The 8,764-nt window shown below is 39.3% G+C and overlaps 1 long non-coding RNA gene across 1 annotated transcript; it reads left to right on the top strand.

The window, feature by feature from the left end:
* Window positions 1-3,602: 3,602 nt before the first annotated feature.
* LOC110864065 lies at window positions 3,603-5,830 on the top strand. The gene is made up of 3 exons (XR_002549593.1): window positions 3,603-3,721; window positions 4,247-4,313; window positions 5,639-5,830. It is a non-coding gene; the product is annotated as an uncharacterized LOC110864065 (long non-coding RNA).
* Window positions 5,831-8,764: the final 2,934 nt, after the last annotated feature.

Raw genomic sequence — 8,764 nt, 5'->3', positions numbered from 1 at the left:
TCAAGTATAACAGTACAGAATACTGTCATATTTATAGGCAAACCAAACTACTGATTTACCTCAGCTGACGTCACCATGATAGCGACATCTAACGACCTAACAAACTACAAATACTGTTCTATACAAACTACTGACATGCAACATCTGATGATCAGTAAAATGCAAAGCTAAGGAAAACTACTGCTTCACGTTCCACTGTTTTAGCCTGAGCACAGATGTTGAATCTTCAGTGCATTCTTCAAAGGTGATCAGTTTTTGAGATAGCAGTGCTTGAGTCTTCAGCAGTACTTAGGAAACAGCAGTAGATAGAGCATCAGTGTTTGTCTTCAGCAGTCGTTGGATAATCATCAGAGTTTGGTTTATCAGTTGTTGTAGTTGAGCAGCATTTAAGATCCATCAGCTGTTAGATAACCACTGTCAAGGGGAGAGTTTAGAGTAAACTTCTGCTTATTGTGAATCCAATTTTGTGACCAGGTTTTGGCTTTACATTATATGTTCCTCTGATAGGGTTCAATCCCAACAACAACGCCACAGATGACACAGGAGCTGATGTAACAATCCCAGTTTGAGTCCCCGCAGAAGTACCTGCACAGTCAAATGGCATGATTCAGCAACATGAAGCTCTTCAACTACATCAGCATGCAAAGTCGGTCAGTACATACCTATCGGGAGAGCATGAGCAGCTTGTACAGCCTCGAAAGCACTTAGAGTAGGGACAACAAACGTTTTCCGCTTTTTCAAGGCACGAACAGGGCTAGTCATACTGGCGGTCAAAGAAATATCCCGCCCAGGAAAGGAAGACTCCTCAATGGAAGAAACAGCTACATTAGTCGCCGTATGTTTCTTCCCGATAAGCTTTATCCGAGTGGACCTCTTCTCCAACGCAGGAACGCCGGTGTTTGAAACAGCTGGCAGGGGGGAAATGTATATAGCAGGGTCCGCTGGTACAGCGGGTATAATAAACTTCTCAAGGTGCTTCCCCAACACATCCAGCTCCCCTTCATCCAGCACGCGGTCAGCAGGCCTCAACGCAAGGTGCCGCGGAGGATCAACGAAATCAAACATACTCCATTCCCCTATGGAATATGTGTACATTTTTTCTAAAATCTAAGGAAAATATGACCAAAAGGTAATTAAACATACCTGCATCATCCCTTTGAAACGAAGGGTACCGCCTGATATCACGCCACAACAAACTCATGCCTGCCATCACCAGGGCACCTTCAAGGATCACCGTGCACTCGAAAGGACGACCACACAATTTTGTGTACAGAACATTCGACACGAACGCATCCTCCGAAGGACCGTCATCTTTGACCTTATCCTTCGGCCCCTTTTCCCTCCAATACATCTCACCGGGAATAACAGAGGCATCAATATATAAAAACTTTTTCTTCCAATCTTTGTCCCTAGAACTGGTAGGAATGTCCCTAAGGCAGGACACATCAGTGTCTTTCCGGTCAAAGGTAAAGAAGGGGGATTTCCATACAAGAACGAAGAAGGCCCTAAACACAACTAGTTCCGGAATATGACCTAGGGCAATGCAAGCAAATTCGAATTGGCGAAGTTTCACCAACCCGAGGGGATGTAATTGAGAAATGTGAATACGGTAATAATCAAGCACCAATTTAAGAAACTTGGTAACGGGTAACCTGAAATTGCAGAACTTGAAAAAATCACTGAACAACGTGATTTTGCCCGATTTCAATGGAAACGCAGTGTCCGTTTTGGACGAAAATATAGGGTTCCATTCGGCCCGGATGCCGTAGTCTTGTACAAGGTTGTTGTAAGACGTTACATCCCACTTACAGAAAAGCACATCGGTAGTGGCGGAAGCAGAAGAGGGCGATTCACTAGGTTTTGAAGCCATTTTTTGAGGAAATGAAGAACGAAGGGTGTGGGGGAAAGAAATTTAAACCCTCATATATAGAAGTGTTACTTATACGCAAAGGTAACCTTTCAAATTCAAAAACACGTACGGGGGCAATACGTGTCAAAACAGGGTAATTACAGTTGTCATCCCAATGATGGCCCAACTGTCGTATCCTATCTTGTCGCCGTCATTTCCCCAAAACGTAACGGCACTAGGCCCAACGTATTTGGTACTAATCATAATAAACTAACTTTTCTTTTCTCTCCTAGTCCGAGCTAATGAATTTCTTTTCATGAACTCGGACTAGGGGGACATGACGAGGTATGACCCGCATCGGTCAACCCGACCCGGTCATCACCTATTATTTTAATGTGAATATAAATGATTATTCTAGAACTTTCCATCTCCGCATGGAAGTTACACAACCAAATCTCCAACTTTTCGGGAAGATCATGCAAATCTCTAACTTATCGGAATATATCCTAAGTTAGAGGAAACCCTAATGGAAAACCTATAAATAAAGGTAAACGTATAAGGTATGATCATCTGGCTCTCATATAACTTTCTCCTCTCAATTTCCCTTTACTCCCACAAACCAAGACTTATTCTCACGCCGGAGGGTGGTTACAGGAATAACCCCATTCCTGTAACGAGTCCTAACGGTGTTTCTGTTTTGCAGTTAATCGTTCGGGTCACTGATCATTGAAGTCCTAGCCCATAATCACCGCATAGGTCAGTGTTTCTTCAGCCTACGAGGCTAAGTGAAGGAACCTACGGGTCACTTGGGTAAAGCGTGGGAACTAGTTAAAAATTCCCCGCATTAAATAATAACGGAAAGGAATAAATCCTCCGGCGTAAATTTCTTAGACATGAGGAAAAGATGTAAGACAAAAGAGAAAACGTGAACTAAAAATTTAGTTTTTTTTTGTCAAAAGTAATGTTTTATCAAAATAAGTGGTAGGAGGTGGTTTTGGAAACCGTAAACACACATAAGGCCGAAGATGGCAAAATAGTATACCCGGGTGATGGGGTACGAAGTGATGACGACTAATTAGTCCAGCCGGTAAAAACTATGCAAGGTCAAGATAGTGTTATGACCAATATAAAGCGTTTGTCAATATAATACAAGCATGGAGTAAACGTGTTGACGCACTAACGCGACTAAGTAGTCAAGTAAAAACTCGGTCAAATAGGCGATAAAGATAAAAAAATAAGATGAAAGTTATGGTTCGTGAGGACTTACACGTAAAGGACGCACATGTCAATGTGAATGATAATATTTGTCCGAAAGAATGAATATCATAGAAACGAAACCAAGTTCGTTTAGTTTACCAATGAGCTACGTAAAGAAGGTTTCGAGGACGAAACCTCTTTAAGGGGGGTAGACTTGTAACACCCCGAAAACGGGTTTGGCAGTCAAACCACGTTAATATCTATGAACGGCTAAAATACCGTAGTGGTAAAAATTAACCCGGTAGATATTAGGTTTATTTTGTAACACCCCACAAATATTAAATATATATATGATTAGGCACATAATCGAACAAGTTTAACTAACCTAGTTAAACACCACATAAGGGAATAATTAAACAAGGAAAATGAAGTGTTATAAATAAAAACAAAGTACAAGGACCAAAATAGTCAAGTGGGATAACTCAAGTCCTTTAATAAATCAAAACAAAAAAAACAACACACAGACATGTGCGTGTGTGTGTGTGTGTGCGTGACCAAGGCCAGGGGAAAAACCCCAACTCTTCTTCCACAAATGGATCAAATTGAAGGGGCAATTGGGGTTGTTCTTGGTGCATGAACTAAGAAAATCGATCATCCACACTTGACTAACACAAGGTATGTTGAAATTTAAGATTTAATGGTGATATGAAGAAGTATAGAATTCTTGAAATCTAAATTTCTGCATAATTGTAGGAATCAAAGTGATATCTAAATAGTGTACATGGTTTAAAACAAACCTTGATAAAGAATGGTGGTCGAACACTAGGGTTTGGGGTGTTTGATTTGTGAAGCCATGGTTATGTAGTGGGTTTTAATAAGTGGGTTGAATCCATGAATTGTGATGTTGAAATTAATATGATTGTTGTTAGCATAGTGAATTTGTAAATGTAGCTTGAACATACTAGTCATATTGACTTGTATGGAGTAAAAATATGGCGAATATATGAAATAGAAACTCATTAGATGATGCATGAAAAATCATGCCCACAAGGTGTTTGATAAATTGCCTAGGTGAAAACATAAAGTTATAGAAGTATGATAAACTTGAAAAGAATCATATGCAATGATTCTTGACAAAAATGGATGCTATCGATTCTTTAAAATGGCAATTTAACAAATTAGTCGGGTTGTTCACTATAGGCGACTCGAGCGAGAAGGCGGGTGATAAAGCCGGGGAGCGATATGCGGCTTAAAGGAAAGATCAAAGGTACGCGACTTGTTGTCTCGTTACATTTATGTAGACAAGCTTAGTTTAAATATGTTTAAGGTTGATATAGCGAAAGTTGGTATGTCAATGAGGTGATGGAATTCACTCGACAACCAAACGGGTCAAAATAGATAGTAAAATATGTGTAATATTGATATAGAGAAAATGGTTGTGTTGGTATGTCATTGAGGTGATGGAACTCACTCGACAACCAAATGGGTCAAATTAATAGTTAAAATAATAGTGATCAAAATAAAGACACCATTTGGTAAAAGTTATAATGGGTCGAACAATTTAAGAAAATGTCTTTTAAATAGTAAGAACTCACGGCGCGAACAGGAATAGGTTCAAGGGGCATGATGGTATTAATACACCATCATACGTTGATAAATGGCCATGTCGACTAAACGGGTCAAATGGTGTGTTACTACCATTTGACAATAATAACTGACGACTACTCGTTGAGTTTTATGATCACAGGAATTAACATATGCTTGCGTTGTTTTATGCTTGAAAACTTAAACCAAAAAGTATGTAAACGGGTCAGTGCTATGATCCGAGTCAGATACGCGTGTTTAGAATTATAGCTAAAAGTGATATTTTGGTCAAATAATAACGGGAGTCTTTCGTCGCGCAAATGAAGGGCTAAAATTGACCAAAAAGCCCTTGAGGGGTAAATAGGGTAAACAACCTTTAAAGAGTTGTTTTGAAATAAGCATCTTGTTAAATTGAGTCTTTGGAATTCATATAAAAATGGTGATAGGATGTAAACCAATAGAAGCATGCTTTAAGTCTAAAAATGTAAAATACTCGTAACTTGTCAAAACGAGTATATATGCATAATGGGTTAAAACTTCTTAAGGAACCCGTAAAGTTGAATCTTGAAAATTAGTAAACGGATATAACATGATGACCATGGGATTTAAAAGGATAATAACAAATTAGTTTGGTAAAAGCATGAACGGGTCAAAAGTGTCATAGTTGAATATCAAGCCAAGAGCTTGAAATCTAAATTTTTTTGAATTCGGATGTTGGATTTTAACTCCATGTGATGGAGAATTAAATTACGAACGCATAGGAAAAAGAATCGTGTAAAACGGATCAATAACGAATGAGTTATGTCCGTTTTCGTGAAACTTGGGTTGGCTAGGAATTATACAGCAACAAATAAATAACTTGCTGTCAAAAAGGGGGCTAGGTGGGGCGTCTAGCCCCCCCCCCCCCGAATTCCAAAAATGTTTAATTTTGTTTGTTTGACCCACATAACTTGTTTAAACTTGTTATTTAACTATCAAAACTAACTTTAAAGTTGGTTTTGATCATAGGTGATCGCCAAGAGTGCTCGGATGAAGATCAAGCTCGAAGAAGAACCGAACACGATAAAGTTAAAAGCTTCCGCACGGCGTTTCGTCCTATCTCTTAAACGACGAACTCAAATTCATTACGATGTACTTAAACCTTTATTTGCAAAAGTTTTAAATTAACCATATTTAGTAAAGTACATTTAATCATGATTACATGCTTATTTTAGTAAACAATACGAAAACCTTAAAATAATAACAAGGGTGTTACAGTGGGGGTGCTAGATGGTGTTTTATTAATTAGTTTTTAATATAAGGGTATTTAAGTCATTTCACACACACTTAACTGATAAAATTAACCTCCATCCGCTTCTGGGACTATCCGGGAACGAAATTGCAAAAGTTGAGGACTATAGCTGTAATTTTAGAAAGTTAGGGACTAAAGGTGAAAAATAGGCAAACCACTGGGACTATCCGAGCATTTTTCTCTTCTTATAATATTAAAATTACTATTGATTTCAATTTCTTTATTAATATATAGTAATAGTAATAATAGTAATCCGGGATGCCAACTCTCGAGGTGACGTTGGGATGATATTACCCAAGCTATACGATAGAAATTCTTAGATATTGATATGTTAAACAAAAGAAAAAATGTTGGTATACTTAAAAGTATTTCAATATTACTATAAGTAATTTCAATAATATTGCATAAAAGTATTTCAGTAATACTAGAAGTAATTTCAATTGTAACACCCCGTGTTTCGATAGTCAAAGTCAAAGTCAAGATTGAAGTTAAAGGAAGAAAAGATTGCTAATTGCAATCTGTCACTCCTTGATCAACTCATGTTTTAACTTCTTTGACTTGTAGATAATCTATTTATTTTATCGCATTAGTTGTATTATGTGGAGTACATGTTATTAATCGAGATTTAATTGCTATTTATCGCATGTTTATCGCTTATCGCAATCGCAATCGCATTCACGCCTTGAATTATAGATTCTGAATATTGTTTTACGTGTGTGTATGTTACTTATGTGTTACTTGTGCATGTTTACTTTATGTTTGTGGTGATTAATCGAAATGCAATTGCAACTCTATCGCATCGCAACTTGATCGCAAACGCTAAACGCAAGTTATTTAGGATGATTGTATGTTAGATATAGCGGGTGATGCTTAGGTTATCTATTGTTTGATTCTATCGCACCGCAAACTCGCTCGAAACGCATCGCAACGCCCAACACGCGAATCAAAGCGACGAAACTCAACACGCCGGACACCAAGATCGAGTGGCCGCCCGATCGAGTGGCCATCCGATCCGATTGCCAACCGATCGGACAACCATCCGATCGGTGACCCACTCGACCCTTTGCACTTTCCTTTTTGGGAAACCCTATAAATACCCTCACTTGTCACATCACTTGATGTGACAGCTCTCTACTCGACCCAGCCGCACTTCAGCCTTCTTTCTCTCGATTTCTCGCGATTCTTGTAAGTTTTCAACCTAAATCTTATACTTCTATGATCTACACGCACTCCTTCATCTATTTCACCTTTGAATCTTAACTTTTAACCATGAAATCAACGGATTTGAGGTGTTCTAGGATGATGTCATCATGGAGTTCTTATGAACTTCAAGTATTGGCCTCATTCCACCAAGAACAACTCAGATATGAAGGATTTCCACAAGATTAAACAATGTTTTCGCATAGATCCACACATGTTCATGATCAAAAGGATTGAAAGAAGGTTTTCCAACTTTCTTTCAACTCTTTTACACTCAATGCACTCAAAACCGATAGAATCGGAGCTCGTTCTGATCTTCTACTCCTTCCTAGTGTTGTGTCGGTTCAAGATCTGCTTCTATCGACGAGACTACCGATTTCGGGTTAAACATGAACAACCGTCTCGAAACAGTTGGCTTGTCGAACTAGGGTGATCCCTGATCGATCGAGTCACTGGGGTCATGATGGGATTTCTGTTGGTTAGCACGTTATCACACCGTCTCGATAAAACTACAAAAACTTCCAAAACGAACAAGTGTCAAGACGATCAGGTAGTTGGGACGGATGGTCGTCCGATCGGATTGTCGTCCGATCGGATTGTCGTCCGATCGGATTGCCATCCGATCGGATTGCCATCCAATTGAACAGCGATCGGACTGCACTTGGTTTCAACACTTAACAATTTTCAACATGTTCGATGTTTATCAGTAACCAACGGATTGCCACCCGATCGGATTGCTATCCGATCGAGTGACGACCTTGCTGTGAACTTGTTCTCACTAAGTGTCCTACCAATCGGATCGTTACCCGATCGAACCGCCGTTTGATCGATCGACTTGAAGGGTAGAGATACTTCTCTGTTTTCAAAATGCTACAACAAAAACTTCCAAGCCATCATACACAAACACATCCTTACCAAACGAGATGACAATCCAATCGAATGGTCACCCGATCAGATGACCATCCGAACGGATTGTCATCCGATCGACTAGCCATTCGATCGGATTGCCATCCGATCGGATTACCGTCCGACACTTGGTATCATTGCACCGTTTTACTCGCTGCTTATCGTTTATGCTATCGTTAACTGTTCAGGCTAATCTCTCTCAGCGCTCCCTTCAATCCAAGGCTGTGTTTATTTGTTAAACACAATCTGTGAGTATACTCGAACCCTTTTTGCTTTATGCACTTTTGGGTGTTACATACGTTACTTATTCTAAATCACAGACTACACATAACGCAAACACTATTTATACGCTAATCGCCCTCGCATGTTATACGTGTTATTCGATGAATGCTAGTATGTTATGTTTACACAGTGATTGTTGCCTGACACCTAGGCAACGATAGTACTATAGTTTGGACTCAGCACCTGTCGTGGACAGGGGTTGTTAAGGGCTCTACTTCACGTGTCCCAGTAGGGATATGTGTTGCGCATTCTACAACTCGCAGTCACGTCTGTGCATATTTCTGTATCGATAACCTACTTGCCTTCACTTTGTACATGTTACATGCTGATTATGCGTAAACTATTTCGAACTCTACTACTATTATCAAACTTGTATGCTCACCTTTACACTATGTGTATTGACCCGTATTTTAACGTATGTGATAGGTGTTTAGGATGCTTTCTGCTAGGATACT

Source organism: Helianthus annuus, chromosome 6 (genome assembly GCF_002127325.2).
Source record: "Helianthus annuus cultivar XRQ/B chromosome 6, HanXRQr2.0-SUNRISE, whole genome shotgun sequence".
Classification (NCBI taxonomy): domain Eukaryota; kingdom Viridiplantae; phylum Streptophyta; class Magnoliopsida; order Asterales; family Asteraceae; genus Helianthus; species Helianthus annuus.
This window is presented reverse-complemented; position numbering and strand designations above follow the sequence as displayed.